The 17,035-nt window shown below is 44.3% G+C and overlaps 1 pseudogene; it reads right to left on the reverse strand.

Moving 5' to 3' along the window:
* Positions 1–12,120: 12,120 nt before the first annotated feature.
* On the reverse strand, positions 12,121–12,708 carry LOC123399293 (annotated as a pseudogene).
* Positions 12,709–17,035: the final 4,327 nt, after the last annotated feature.

Raw genomic sequence — 17,035 nt, forward strand, 5'->3', positions numbered from 1 at the left:
GAGGTTCAAACGATAAGATCTTCGTAGAATATGTAGGATCCAATATGGGCATCTAGTTCCCGCTATTGGATATTGACCGAGGAGTCTCTCGGGTCATGTCTACATAGTTCTCAAACCCGCAGGGTCTGCACACTTAAGGTTCGACGTTGTTTTATGCGTATTTGAGTTATATGGTTGGTTACCGAATGTTGTTCGAAGGCCCGGATGAGATCACGGACGTCGCGAGGTTTTCCGGAATGGTCCGGAAACAAAGATTGATATATAGGATGACCTCACTTGGTTACCGGAAGGTTTTCGTGCATTACCGGAAAAGTTTCGGGCTCATCGGTAGTGTACTGGGGGTGCCGGGAGGGGTGTCGGGGACCATCAGGAGGGGTGTCACGCCCCAAGGGGTCTCATGGGATATGGGAAGAGATAAACCAGCCCCTAGTGGGCTGGAATAAGTTCCCACTATGGCCCATAAGGTTTGAGAAGGAAAAAAACACAAGGTGGAAAGAGTTTCCAAGTGGGAAGGTGGAATCCTACTCCAAGTAGGATTGGAGTAGGACTCCTCCACCTCCAATTTCGGCCAAACCTTTAGGTTTTGAGGCTGCCTCCTCCCCTCCCTCCCTCCTATATATAGTGGGGTTTTAGGGCTGATTTGAGACAACTTTTGCCACGGCAGCCCGACCACATACCTCCACGGTTTTACCTCTAGATCGCGTTTCTGCGGAGCTCGGGCAGAGCCCTGCTGAGATTAGATCACCACCAACCTCCGGAGCGCCGTCACGCTGCCGGAGAACTCATCTACCTCTCCGTCTCTCTTGCTGGATCAAGAAGGCCGAGATCATCGTCGAGCTGTACGTGTGCTGAACGCGGAGGTGCCGTCCGTTCGGCACTAGATCGGAGCAGATCGTGGGACGGATCGCGGGACGGTTCGTGGGACGGTTCGCGGGGCGGATCGAGGGACGTGAGGACGTTCCACTACATCCACCGCGTTTCTTAACGCTTCTGCTATGCGATCTACATGGGTACGTATATCGGAAATCCCCTCTCGTAGATGGACATCACCATGATAGGTCTTCGTGCACGTAGGAAATTTTTTGTTTCCCATGCGATGTTCCCCAACACTAGCATGGCATAGACATCAGTGGAAACATCATGCTAGCTATCTTACGATCATGCAATGGCAATGTAGAAGTGGTGACACATGTCATGGTGGTAGTCGTATGGCAATATATCTCGGAATAGCTTTGAAAAAGCCATAGTAGGTAGGTATGGTGGCTGTTTTGATGGAGGCTATATGGGTGGTTTTGTGCACCGGCGAAAGTTGCACGACACTAAAGAAGATAGTGATGGTGGAAGGTGAAAGTGCATCTAAACCATGGACTCAACAATAGTCATGAAGAACTCATATACTTGTTGCAAAAGTTTTAGTAGTAATCGAAACAAAGCATTCAACGCATACTCCTAGGGGAAGGGTTGGTAGGTATAAACCATCGCGCGATCCCGACCGCCACACAAAGGATGACAATCAATAGACTAATCATGCTCAAACTTCATCACATAGCGGTTCACCATACGTGCATGCTACGGGAATCACTAACTTCAACACAAGTATTTCTAGATCCACAACACCTTACTAATATAACTTCAATATTACCACAACCACAACTCAAAACTAATTGAGATGAATCAAACTTCTCTAACTATTCAATGCACATGAAGGTGGGAGTTTTCATATCCCTTTGGATAACTACCCCTTTTGAGACTACTATCATAGCATAGATCAACTACCAAGCCACGCGCTTCCATGCTCTAAAAGATATAAGTGAAGCACAAAGAGCAAAATCAACTAGCTCAAAAGATATAAGTGAAGCACATGTGAGCTGAATTGTCTAACCAAAGGATATAAGTGAAGCTCGACAAAATCATGGTGAGTGCATGTTTATCTCTCTAGGTGTGCAGCAAGGATGATTGTGACACAACAAAAATAAAAGACTCTTACGATACAAGACGCTCCAAGAAAAACACATAACATGTGGTGAATAAAAATATAGCCCCAAGTAACGTTACCGATGGATTGAAGACGAAAGAGGGGACGCCTTCCCGGGGCATCCCCAAGATTAGGCTTTTACGGCATCCTTGAATCAACTTGGGGTGCCTTGGGCATCCCCAAGCTTGAGCTCTTGCCACTCTTTATCTTTTTGTCCATAAGAACTTCACCCAAAACTTGAAAACTTCATAACGCGAAACTTAAACAGAAACTCGTGATAACATTAGTATAAGAAAGCAAACCACCACTTCCTTAGGTACTGTAGCAAACTTAAATTCTACTTATGTTGATGTTGGGTTACTGTATTTTCAATCTTCCATGGCTAATACCCCCACGATACTATCCAGAGTTTCATCAAAATAGGCAACCAACTCAACAAAAACAGAATCTGTTAACAGCAGACCAGTCTGTAGCAATCTGTATACTTCATATACTTCTGGTACTCCAAAAATTCTGAAAATTACGACAGTCTGAAGAATTTGCATAGAAATCAGCAGCAAAAAGAATTAACTCAAAAGCTCTTACAAAAAAATGAAAATTCTTTTCATGAGCAGAAAGTTTCTGTCTTTTCCAGCATGACCAAACGATCATCCCCAAGACTAATTATAACGGTTTTGCTTGGCACAAACACAAAAAGAAACACAAAAAACACAATCATAACAGAATTATGAAAGTGTGAAAACACAAAATAGAAAGAAAAAGGATAGATTCGTTGGGTTGCCTCCCAACAAGCCCTATTGTTTAACGCCCTTAGCTAGGCAAAAGGTGATGGAATCACGTATAGTCATCTTTGGTGCTCAAACCATAAGTAGTGTGATCATTTATCATCTTAAGATCTTCATTTTTATTGGATGACTCACCACCAGCTTTAGGAACAAAAACAGACTTGACGGTCTTTTTGAGAGTGAGATTTGGAGTATTTTGCACAGCGGCAAAAGCGGAACCCAAGTTGGTTATGACATCTTCTAGTTTGCCAATTCTAGAGGAATCATTAACTATAGGTTCCTTCTCCCTTAAATTTTTCAAAACCATTCCCACTTTGGATCCGTACTGAGTAATTTGATTGTGGATCTTTCTATCCAAACCCTCAATAAGTTCAACTGTGGCAAAAAAAAATTCAATAGCGTCAAGCCTTTGCATCACGTGTTCCAAGGTCAAGGAAGTTCCATTAACCATGAGCGGGGGTGAGCCTACCAAATTCATGATAGCTCCATCGGAGTCAACAATATGACTCCCCAAAAAATTCCCGCCTACGATGGTATCAAGAATATACCTATTCCAAGGAGAGATTCCAACATAAAAACTGCGAAGAAGAACGGTAGTGGATTGCTTACGAGTAGATCTACTTTGAGCATTGCAAATCCTGTACCAAGCGTCCTTTAAATTTTCTTCCTCAATCTGCTTGAAATTGAGAACTTTGTTCTCACGGGTATCATTTGGAGTGGTGGGTCTAGACCTTGATGTACTATCCCACACACAAACGAGCAGGAAATAAGTGAGTGAAACGGGCAAAAGAGAACGACAAAAACGCAAAAAAAATGGCAAAGGAGAAAGGCAAAAAGGCAAATGAAAACGGCAAGGGAGAAAGGCAAATGAAAACGGCAAATGTGAAGTGGGGGAGAAGAAAACGAGAGGCAACTGGCAAAAAAGGTAAATGCAAGAGATGAGTTTGTGACACCTACTTGGATAGATCTTCACTTGATCTCTCCTCCCTGGCAACGGTGCCAGAAATCCTTCTGCTACTGCGACAACAGACCTTCCGTGGCAACGGCGCCAGGAATCCTGCTGCTATGGCAACGCCTATAGGGACTTCCTTGGCAAATATGCAAAGGATTTCCCCGCGGCCTTGGAGCCTTGCGTTGGTGTTCCCTTGAAGAGGAAAGGGTGATGTAGCACAGCGACGGTAAGTATTTCCCTCAGTTTTGAGAACCAAGGTATCAATCTAGTAGGAGGAGCGTTCAAGCACAAGTACCTGCACAAACACAAAGAGCTTGCACCCAACGCTATGAAGGGCTTGTCAATCCCTTATAGATTGTTTGCAAAGTGAGAACTGAAAGCAAAGAGTAAACAAAGCAAAGTAAATGTGAAAGTGGAAACGATAGTTGTGAATAGACCCGGGGGCCGTAGTGTTCACTAGTGGCTTCTCTCATGAAAGCAAGTAGACGGTGGGTGAACGAATTACTATCGAGCAATTGATAGAACCGCGCAAAGTCGTGACGTTATCTATGGCAATGATTATATCTATAGGCATCACGTCCAAAACTAGTAGACCGATACTTTCTGCATCTACTACTATTACTCCACACGTCGACCGCTATCCAGCATGCATCTAGTGTATTAAGTACAAAAGAACAGAGTAACGCATTAAGCAAGATGACATGATGTAGACGAACAATCTCAAATTTATGATGAAATCCCATCTTGTTACCCTTGATGGCAACAACATGATGCGTGCCTTGCTGCCCCTTCTGTCACTGGGAAAGGTCACCACACGGTATGAACCCAAAACCAAGCATGCACTTCTCCCATTGCAAGAATCATAGGTCTAGTTGGCCAAACAAAACCCAAGACTCGAAGAGACTTACAAGGATATCAAATCATGCATATAAGAAATCAGCAAAGACTCAAATATAATCCATAGATAATCTGATCACAAATCCACAATTCATCGGATCTCGACAAACACACCGCCAAAGAGGATTACATCGGATAAATCTCCATGAAGATCATGGAGAACTTTGTATTGAAGATCCAAGAGAGATAAGAAGCCATCTAGCTACTAACTACGGACCCGTAGGTCTAAAGTGGACTACTCACGAGTCATTGGAGAGGTGATGATGTTGATGTAGAAGCCCTCCAACTCGAAAGTCCCCTCCGGTAGGGCATCGGCAAGGGTCTCCAGATGAGATCTCGTGGAAACGGAAGCTTGCAGCGGCGGAAAAATGTTTTTGTGGATGCCCTGATTTTTTCTGGATTTTTAGGGAATTTATAGGCCAAAGAGCTAGGGCAGGGGAGCACCAGGGAGGCCACAAGCCTGGTTGCTGCGCCCCCTGGTCGCGGCAACAGGGCTTGTGTTGGAAATGTGCCCTAGAGGCAATAATAAAATGGTTATTATCATATTTCCTTGTTCATGATAATCGTGTATTGTTCATGCTATAATTGTATTAACAGGAAACAGTAATACATGTGTGAATAAATAGATCATAATGTGTCCCAAGCAAGCCTCTAGTTGGCTAGCTCGTTAGTCAATAGATGATCATGGTTTCCTGGTTATGGGCATTAGATGTCATTGATAACGGGATCACATCATTGGGAGAATGATGTGATGGACAAGACCCAATCCTAAGCGTAGCACTAGATCGTATTGTTCGTATGCTAAAGCGTTTCTAATGTCAAGTGTCTTTTCCTTCAACCGTGAGATTGTGCAACTCCCGGATACCGTAGGAGTGCTTTGGGTGTATCAAACGTCACAACGTAACTGGGTGACTATATTGGTGCACTACGGGTACCTCTGAAAGTGTCTGTTGGGTTGGTACGAATCAAGATCGGGATTTGTCACTCCGTGTGACGGAGAGGTATCTCTGGGCCCACTTGGTAGAACATCATCATGAGCTCAATGTGACTAAAGGAGTTAGTCTCACAATGACGTGCTACAGAACGAGTAAAGAGACTTACCGGTAACGAGATTGAACAAGGTATAGGTATACCGACGATCGAATCTCGGGCAAGTTCTATACCGACACACAAAGGGAATTGTATACGGGATTGATTGAATCCTTGACATCGTGGTTTATCCGATGATATCACCGTGGAGCAAGTGGGAGCCACCATGGGTATCCAGACCCCGCTGATGGTTATTGGCCAGAGAGGTGTCTCGGTCATGTCTACCTCTCTCCCGAACCCATAGGGTCTACACACTTAAGGTTCAATGACGCTAGGGTTATAGGGAATTGTTATATGAGGTTATAGAAAGTTGTTCGGAGTCCCGGATCAGATCCCGGACATCACGAGGAGCTCCGGAATGGTCCGGAGGTAAAGATTGATATATAGGACGGATGGTTTCGGGCACCACCGGAAGGGGGCAACGACCCGAGGAGGCTAGATGGGCCAAGTGCGGGAGGGAACCAGCCCCTAGGTGGGCTGGTGCACCCCCCCCACTCAGCCCATGGTGCAGGAAGAGGGGAGAAGGGGGGGAACCCTAGCGCAGGTGGGCCTAAGGCCCACCAGAGGGGTGCGCCACCCCTCCTCCCCCCCTTGGCCGTCGCACCTCCCCCCATCTAGGGCTGCCCCCCCCCCCCAAGGAGAGGGAAACCCTCAAGGGGGCACAACCCCTCCCTCCCCCTATATATAGTGGGCACTTTTGGGCTTTTGGAGACCCAGTTTTCCCTCTCCCTCGGCGCAGCCCTGCTCTTCTTTCTCCTCCTCTCTGTCGGTGCTTGGCGAAGCCCTGCCGGGAGACCTCGTCTCTCCATCGACACCATGCCGTCATGCTGCCGGAGATCTTCCCCAACCTCTCCCTCCTCCTTGCTGGATCAAGGTGCGGGAGACGTCACCGGGCTGCACGTGTGTTGAACGCGGAGGTGCCGTGGTTCGGCACTAGATCGGAATCACACCGCGATCTGAATCGCTGCGAGTACGACTCCATCAACCGCGTTCTAGCAACGCTTCCGCTTAGCGATCTTCAAAGGTATGAATATGCTCTCACCCCTCTCTCATTGCTGGTCTCTCCATAGGAAGATCTGAATATGTGTAGGAAATTTTTGAATTTATGCTACGTTACCCAACAGCTTGTGGGCTCCCTGTGGGCCCCCTGCCTTGGCCCTCAAGCCTCCCGATCTTCTTCTATTCTGGAAAAATTTATTTCGGGGATTTTATTCCGTTTGGACTCCGTTCCAAAATCAGATCTGAAAAGAGTCAAAGACACAAAAAAACAGGAACTGACACTTGGCACTGAATTAATAAGTTAGTCCCAAGAAAGATATAAAAGGTAAACAAAACATCCAAAGTTGACAAGATAATAGCACGAAACCATCAAAAATTATAGATACGTTTGAGACGTATCACTTCTCATCCAGGGTCTTAACCTGTTGTTGAGGAAATCGTCAACTCGTAGCTGCTCGGTTGGCTGATGAATAGAGGATTAATAGGCTAATCGAAAAGTTAATTGATCATTTAATCAATTAATCAGATGATTTATCATTTTATTGGCTACTCAGCGACCCTACGAGTAGGGATTAATCGACAAGTTAACTGGTTAATCGGAAGAATTTTTGAAGAAGGTTAAACCTATTCTTAATAGCTCCAAAATTTCATCTCAACCGTAACTTTAAGGCTAGAGTGTCTCAGATTAAACAGTTCTTACGCAGCCCCATGATAGTTCCTACAAGAGAACTCGTTTAGATGGTACTTGGTTTTTCTGAAGGATGAAAGAATACCAAGCCTACATGCATAGCTAGCATTTCCTATATAAAGTTTGACATCGGGGATATTGATGCCATTTGTCCGATTCATGCTGCCAGTTAGAATGTTACCATCATGGGTTGATCCTCCCCCTCCCCCAACTAGCACATATGTGAACTTGAGATCGAAGTCAACAACAACAAGAACATTCTGACTTGTGTAGTGCTTTCTACCCCTATATGTTCATGACTGTACCCTCGACACTCTAGCAGTCACATGAGTACCATCTATTATGCCAAATGCAATCATGAAATGGCATGAAAATATGGTGCTATTTAAGTGCATCTAGTGCCACCCGAGTATTGACGACAAACTTGGTTAAGGACTAATGTGTTTGTGCATGTACACATGATAACACAAATAGAAGTCCCTCGAGATTTGGTTTAACCGTTGAAGACGACCCCTAAATATGTGTGAAGACATTGAACATTTTGGTGGCGCGTGAAGACTTCTGATTGAAGATAATAGAAGCGATGACATAGTATTTTGGTAGTTTCATTTTCCTCTTTCTTGAGTCATAGGAACCACCGCACTGTTAAGTAGGTTCAGGGTGATATGAAGTCAGAAACTGACGTGATGCACAATATAAAATCCTATGCCTTATAGTGAATACTTTGAGAGAAAATCTCTTCTCAGTTGGTTGAGTCATCTTTGCTTGTAGCCCAAATAAAGTTGCCGCGTGTGTTTGAAATCCTGTCGTTGGTACACATGTCAGTTGCCCATTAACCCGGGGTCGTATCAGTCATATCCTGTCAAGTTTCCCGTGAGCTATAAATAGTCGCCCCTCCACCACAAGTTGGTCGCTCCTTTGAGTTATTGTACGACTTTTGTCATTTTAGAGCAACCCACCTCAAAAACTTTTGTGAGATATTTCCTGCAAGTAAAAAACCCAAACACCTAGAGCCCAAAGTGATTGAGCATCACTGAAGACATTCTGTTGGCGTGAGAGAGTGCATACAGGCCAACAGCCGCGATGTGTAGACTGACCATGACGACGCGTGGGCTCAGTGTGGTGATATGTGCATGTAGGAGAGTTGGTTCAGTAAAGTAAATGTTTTTGGAAAGGGAATCGTTTCCCACCCGCGCGCCGGCCGAACCGAAGCGTCGGTCGTCCCTCGCGCGCGCGGACCCTTGCAACATTTTTCCCACCTGCGCGCTTTGCTGGTCAATGGATGCAACATTTTTCGTTTAAAAATGTTGCAACCAACGTCATATTTGCTGCAAGCGTTTTTTTTTACTTTTTTTGTCCTAGTAAAAAAGCTGCATATACGTTGGGTTGCAACTCCAGTTCGTTGGATTTTTCGTTTATAATCGATGTTTTTTACTTTTGCTACAACCGTGTTAATTTTTGCTACAACCGACATCATGTTTTGCTGCAACCGTTCACTAAAAAAGTTGCATACACGTCACGTAAATATTTGTTACAACCGGCGTTTGACTTTTGCTACCACGTACCATCAGCTTCGTTTTTTTTCTACGATCACGTAGATATTTTTTTAACTACAAATTTTGTTTTTTGTTGCAACCGTTGAAAAAATTGCTGCATGGCATCGAAAATTTGCTGCATAAGAAGAAAAATGTTGCATGCTGATCCAATGATGCGGACGACGCGGGGTTGGTGGGTCCTGCGGCTGGCACACGGCCGGCCGAGAATCTTGGCGGGCGCGCCGGTGCAGATCACTCTTCTTTTGAAAAACAATTGATCATTCGCCTATGAAGACGAGGTGACACTGCTGGGTCGCCCACGCAAACGCGTCGCAAATGGCCGGTGCTAGTGTATAATTATTATTAATAAAACGACACATGCACCTTGACCTCGTATGGTTTCTTAGTGACCTGCATGCAGAAAACTAATCTTGTACTCCATGTCACATAAGCAAATCATACATATTTGTACTCCATGTCAATAACCAATAACGGGACCTGCATGCCCATATTGGCTCCTACGTATTCTACGAAGATCTCTATCGGTTGAACCTCTATGTCAAGGATTCAGTTAATCCCGTATGTTGTTCCCTTTGTCTTTGGTATGTTACTTGCCTGAGATTCGAACATCGGTATCTCTATACCTAGTTCAATCTCGTTACCGACAAGTCTCTTTACTCATTCCGTAATACAAGATCCCGTGACTAACTCCTTAGTCACATTGCTTGCAAGGGTTGTTGTGATGTTGTATTACCGAGTGGTCCCCGAGATACCTCTCCATCACACGGAGTGACAAATCCCAGGCTTGATCCATGTCAACCTAACAGACAACTTAGGAGATACCTGTAGAGCACATTTATTGTCACCGAGTAACGTTGTGACGTTTGATAGACATAAGGTATTCCTCCGGTGTTCGAGAGTTGCGTGATCTCATGGTCATAGGAACAGATACATTGACATGCAGAAAACAGTAACAATAAACTGACACGATCATATGCTACGTTTATAGTTTGGGTCTCGTCCATCACATCGGTCTCCTAATGATGTGATCCCGTTATCAAGTGACAACACTTGTTTATGGTCAGGAAACCTTGACCATCTTTGATCAACGAGTTAGTCAACTAGAGGCTCACTAGGGGAGTGTGTTGTCTATGTATCCACACATGTATTTGAGTTTCCAATCAATACAATTCTAGCATGGATAATAAATGATTATGATGAAAAAGAAAATATAATAATAACCAATTTATTATTGCCTCTAGGGCGTATTTCAAACAGTGGCTAAATGGAGTGGACATTGATATTGCTAAACATATTCATATAGGAGTATGTGCATTGCTTTGGGCTATATGGAACTGCAGGAATGACATGACTTTTAACAGGCAAACATCTATAAATGTTTTGGAGGTACTATACACGGGCATCGGCGTTGATCCGTACATGGTCGTTACTCACTCATGCGACAACCAGGGAGCCTTTGGTTACTGAGTGTGTCCGGTGGGAGATGGTAGCTCGGGATATCTACAACCGGTTTGGATGACGATCCAGTAATAGGATAGATGGATAGGCATCTACATCTATTTTGGCCGGTTGTGGCATCTTATGTTTATCTTTGCTTTTTTCACTGAATCTACAGAGATTGTTTGGAACTGCATTTGATTGCTTTATTTAATAAAGTGGTTGCATGCATCTTGTTGATGCAGAGGCCGGAGGAAATCCTCCTTTTTTTAAAAATGTGCAGATCCAGGCTTAGGAGGACAGGGTCATGTCGGTTATCTCCCGTTTCTTTAATTAGGTTAGTGATGAAGCAATGGCTGGTCATCAAACCTTTTCGCGTCGATGTCTCTGCCAACAAGTGGTATGAGTTTTGGGTCCAGGTGCAGATCTTCATGGACCACATGATCTTCACGCGCGGATGGGAGTACTTCTGTCGACGGCACGAGATAGTCCCCGGTGACCTGCTCGTCCCGTGGCTCTCTGGGATGGGGCTCACGGTGTAGAGCTTCAACGCCAACACCTGGAGCATCTGCGGGGTCTGATGCTCCAAGCACAGCTGCGTTGGTGACATCATGCATCCCCTCTAGGTTGTCTTTATGTAGGTCTCGTGTCAAGTATGAACTAGTGTAGGTCTTCACTGAAGCTTGATCATCTCTTTTGCATATTTTGACCAGGAACCAGCACCATAGGGTCTAGCAGAGACATGAAATGCCCTACGTTTTAAAACTTATCCCTAGTATTTCTTACAATCTGCATGTTTTTGATATTCTTGCGTTCTTCTTGTTGTTCTTCTACTGTTGTTCTTGTCGATACTGTCTTGTGTTGAGTGCTGCTAAATGGATGATAATTCCATCACATTTAAAAGGAATGAACAGGACAACTACTGACAGTCAGCCAAATAGTTTTTTGTATCTGCTTATCCATAAAACACAAATACGGACAAACAAACAACTTATCACCATCTGGGTCTTGATGCAATGCAATCAATCAATTGACATGTACTCCCTCCGTTTCTAAATATAAGTCTTTGTAGAGATTTCACTAGTGAACTACATACGGATGTATATAGATATACTTTAAAGTATAGATTCAATTATTTTGCTTCGTATGTAGACCCTTAGTGAAATCGCTTAAAAGACTTATATTTAGGAACGGAGGGAGTATATGTTAATTTTTTATCCGTATTATTTGAACCAGGCGTAGATAAGTATGCAAAATAACAAAAAAATGTCCAGGTCACCAAACACACCAAAAGGACGACAGTGCAGATGATTCACCGACACAATCCCACTGGCCGGCCAGTGAGGATGGAGGCGAGGTGACACTTTTGGGCCGTCCACCCAAACGCGTCGATTATGGCCGGTGCAAGTGTATAATTATTAATTAATCGACACATGCACCTTGACCTCGTACGGTTTCCTCATCGATCACCTGCATATTTACAGATGGAGTAGTCTTTTTGAAGAGTAATCGAGCGACTACAATAGACTGAGCTCTTAACCTTTGCATGTCATCCACGCATGCTTTCCACAAAGAGAGCATCAACTTCACGCGAGCCTTCGATCAATCCGTTTGTTCCGATGATCAAGGCAAATCCAGCAAGACGATCACGCAATATTGCACTGAAGAAACGGTGCTCTTATTCCACAACATGTTACAAAAATTCAAGCTCAATCGATCGAGCAAGCTCGACATTGACCAGCTCAATCAGTAGCTCCATAGCGTGATGTCTCCAGCGCCGCAGTCATCGTCGTCGCCGTTCATATTCCAGCCGCCGCCGGCGCCCATCCCATCGTAGTAGTAGGAATGCTGGTCCATGTCAACGTACTGCAAGGCGTAGTCGTCGTCGTACGGCGCCGCGGCGGCCTCCTGCATCGTCATCGTTGCAGGCGCCGGCGTGGACGAGGACGCCTGGGCCGCGGCGGGGCTCGCGGACTCGGCGAGCGCGATGGCTGCGTTGCGGATGTCCTCGGGCGTGCGGAGCGTGGCCGGGCGACGGCGAGCTGGGACGCGGAGTCGGCGAAGTTGAGGCAGGCACCGCGGCCGCGCAGGGCGAGGGCGGCCACGTCGTGGGCGCGCGCGGCGGCCTCCGTGGTGGCGAAGGTGCCGAGCCAGATGCGCGACTTCTTGTTGGGCTCGCGCACCTCGCTCACCCACCGCCCCGCGCGGCGCCGCACGCCGCGGTACACCGGGTGCCGCGTCTCGCTGAACTTGGTCCGCCCCACCGGCCGCTTCGGCGGCGCCGTGGTCACCGTGGCGTATCCCTTGCCGGGCTGGTACATCTACTCTATCTTCGGCTAGCAATGGTGGTGGTGTGAGTTCAGTGGTGGTCTGCTGGGAGTGAGGATACCGAGATGCATGTGTATATATAGGTTCTCTTTGCGTGGGTGGTGTGAGCGAGGATACCGAGTGAGGAAGCCGTGTTGGCGTCAGCATGGCTTGTTGCTTGGATACTTAGATTCTTAATGTTTAGACTAGCAAAAGGCCCGTGCGTTGCAACGGGAGAAAAGAATACCACACGCTTTTAATCTTTTATAATTATTTTGATTTATGAAAATAATAAGCTAACTAACTAATGTAGTCAGTCATATCCTATTTTATTGAGAAATCAACCCGTCCATTGTTAATTTCATCATGATGAGAAATTGAGCGGAACAAGGAAAGCAAAATAATCGGATACTCTAACCGGGAGTGAGGATACCGAGATGCATGTGTATATATAGGCCCTATTTGGATACTCTAACCGGGTTAGAGGTTAGAGTTAGATTCTAACCTTCAACTAACCCTGAACTAACTCTAACCCAAGAAGTGTTTGGATGAGAGGGTTAGATTGACAATAAATGATCTTTCTCTATTATTTGGCTACTTTTGTCCATATTCACTGCCGGATTTGGTGTGGCCGATCGTTGTGTGGCCTTCTCTCGCATTGCAGCTGGGTCACACGAACACTATCAAGACAAAAAAATTCAGCAAAAAAACGTCAAAAGAGATTGGACGTGCAGCGGGGCTGGGTGCGGCGCGGCGCGGCGGCCGGCGGCTGGGCGTGCGGCGGGCCTGGGCGGGGCACGGCGCGGCGGCCGGCGGCTGGGCGTGCTGCAGACGGCGGGGCGGGGCGGGGTTGCAGCCGGCTGGGGCGGGGCGCGGCGGCCGGCGGCTGAGATGGGACTGTGAGGAGGGAGGGGCGACGGGAGCGGGAGCGACGGGAGGGACGGGAGCGGGGTAGGTGGGGGGATCTGGTGCGGTAGGATGTGCTTTTTTTAATTTTTTTTGTCCCCACCTAACTCTAACCCAAAAAAGCACCTCTTGGGTGGGTTAGATTTTTTGAATGGGTTAGATGCATCTAACCAACTCTAACCCTATTTGTTTGAATTTTTGAGGGTTAGATAGCTCAACTCTAACCCAATCTAACTCTAACCCTAGGATCCAAACAGGGCATAGGTTCTCTTTGCGTGGGTGGTGTGAGTGAGGATACCGAGTGAGGAAGCCGTGTTGGCGTCAACATGGCTTGTTGCTTGGATACTTAGATTCTTAATGTTTAGACTAGCGAGTAATGCCGCGCCGCCGCGCCATGAGGATTGATAAGCCCTTTAGTTTTATAGAAAAAGGTCCATACGTTGCAACGGAAGAAAAAAAATGCTACACGGTCTTAATTTATAAAAAAAGATCTATAATTTAAGAATTTTTAGTTACGACACAAACAAAGATGAACTTACCCTACAAAAGTGCAATTTAAGATTTCCAATGGCCAAATGCCACATGGGAGCATAAAATAGATTCAAAATCCAGCAGCCACTCTGTATGCATATCTGGCCGATGTTGTGTATGTCGGACGTCGCTGTGCTCGCATGCATACTGTCGTACGTGAGTGAAAGAAATCAAGATGAACTAATCAGAGGCCATTGGGGCAAAAAAAATGTTCGCGTCTAGTTAGTGGTATACAATCTGACAACCTATCATAGATAGTTGGCCTCTTTCACAAATAGTCCATTTCATCTTCTCCTCCCAATTCCTATCGCTTCATTTGAATCAGCCTCATAGAAAAAAAAAGATAAACAAAAATGAGAAAATAATTAAACAAAAATCGCTTTAATTTGAATCAACCTAATAGAAGAAAAGAAGAAAAGGGAAAAAAGGAAAAAAATAAACGAAAATTGCTTGAAAGGAAAAAAATATACTAGGACAGTATTCGAACCCGGGTGTCCCAGGAAGAAGGGGCACGCTCAAGCCAAATTGCGGTTCAACATCTTATAAACCAATACATGGCGGAGCGATTTGCGATAAAAAACAAACCGTTTGTTTTTACTTATGTGTGACATAGTGGGTAATTTTAAGCAACTTTAGGGGTAATGTTTATGACGTATGACATAAGCATTATTTGCTTTATTAATAGGTAAAGATTTCTAATATCTGATAAGTCGCCCCACCAACCAATCTATTCAACTCGATCCATCGAAGCATCCGTCGTGCCGCCATGCCCATTGGTTCTGTATATATGTGTTGTGTTTGTTATAGCTTTTGAAAAATCGTTATACGTTTTGAATGTAGGTACTAGCTGACAAAGCTCGAGAGTTCTTACGCCTAGTAGTCTATTTTTTTCCTATGTATACTTCTTGAACAAATTTAACTACGCTTCTCATATATAGTCACGGTCGCAACTTTTTTAAAGAGCGGACCAACCTATAGAGAAACAAATAACATGTATAGGACGTAAAAAAGATATGCAACTGATGAATTCTCCTGGCATTTTTTCTACGAATCATCCAAGATACAACATCAAATGTGTGACATTCTACTTATATGGAGATCCCTCATCTAACGTCTACACCATCAAGTAGGAAACAACACACCCCAGTTCAAAACATGTCTCCATTGGGCTCCCTTCTCTATACATGTCTCAGCACCACTTGAATCCATCCCTGATTGGACATGAACACATGTTACATCAAGAATATAAAAAACTGATTTGTGGAAATGTGTTGGAATACTTCACGTAGGACCATGGGTCATAAGAACAACACAATATTTTGCACCACATTAGAAAATACTCGATTTATAAGCCTCTAAGTATAGGCATCCTATAAAAAATACATTCTTCTACTTCACAGATTTCAACAATAAGAAATCAATTGATGTATTATATAGTGCCAACGAAAATTCCAGAGACATTTGCATGTTTAGCAAACTGATGCTTGAAAGCAGGCCGCTAAGTGAGATACATCTGACTGTCCATGAACCAACATACTCGAAGAGCTAGGTGTGATCGCCATGTACCAAAAAACTGGAAGCATACTATTACGGGAAAAAAGTCTATATAGGTGATAGCATCCAAGATCACTAATATATTGTTAAACGTCTATAGGTTTTCAGATGAACACATTCCAGTCTTGCCTATATTCCTATAACTATGCGTGATTAACTGAATATGTACCCGCAGGCCAATAAGAATGGCACCTACAACACCATAAAGGTAGCACCAAGCCAGAGACCCGGTCTATAGTTTGTGTCAACATAAGTTCACAGAATGTCAAGTTCAGTCTGCATAAACGTCTTTCCTCTCCTATAAGATTTCACACAAGTAATGGGTATGTTCTTATTTCATTCAATGATGATCTGAACTATGCTGAAGAAAAGCTATCCTATGCTACCGCTTCACAAAAACTTCTCTCGTGAAGATATGTGTCATGGTAACTACATCACACTGCTTGAATATATACAATAATGGTAATACCTGAACTTGATAACATTCAGGGTTAATAGGTGTGTCGTTCTTACACTTCCTCTGCATAGTGGGTCACACGGTTACTCTTTGATCATTTTATCAATTACATTAAAAAGGTGATTCTTAGATCTGTGATTGCAGCTGACATCGAGAACCTCATCTGTATTTCCCATGTGTAATTACAATGCAAGGTACAAAGAAAATTTATTACTAAATATATCTAGAGCTTTGTGTGTTTACTTGCACACCTTAAGATTTCTCCCTTAATATTGAAAATCTTGCCGAAGAGGCTCGGTCTTGTGCTTCTTGAACGGGCATAATACTCCGAGACCTAGAAGTGTAAAAACAGATACATACAGTAAAATGGACATGCAGATTCCATATCTTGACTACAGTTAAACTATCATCAGAAAAGAATTAAACTTCCTAATCTACAAAATAACCAAAAGATTATAAAAGAGAAGAGATGCAACCTTACTAAAACATGACACAACAACAAGTCGCAAATACATATTGATCCGAGAATTTTTCAGTGTTCACTGGGTGATGTTCGTCGTCTTGATGTTGCACAGTGGCACATCAGGCCATCTATTTCTATAGATGGCATAAATGTACTCAGAATTCAGCTGCCGTTTACAAATTGAGAATAGTCCAAGGAAAATTTAGAATAGTCAAAGGAAAACTTGGCTCTCCCAGTTGACATTGGTGAGCAAAAGTTGACTGAAATGTAAATAAGTTCAAGCCTGCAATATTTTGAATCCAGGGAAGATCTGTTTGTGACTATTGCACATGAATTAAAACTCAGAACTGCATGACCTGATTAGAATATAAAATCCCAGGAATTCATAAGAAAACTGATCACGATGGAAAACTCAACAAGTGATCACACACATACGGGG

The sequence above is a fragment of the Hordeum vulgare genome, chromosome 5H (genome assembly GCF_904849725.1).
Source record: "Hordeum vulgare subsp. vulgare chromosome 5H, MorexV3_pseudomolecules_assembly, whole genome shotgun sequence".
In the NCBI taxonomy this organism is placed as follows: Eukaryota; Viridiplantae; Streptophyta; class Magnoliopsida; order Poales; family Poaceae; genus Hordeum; species Hordeum vulgare.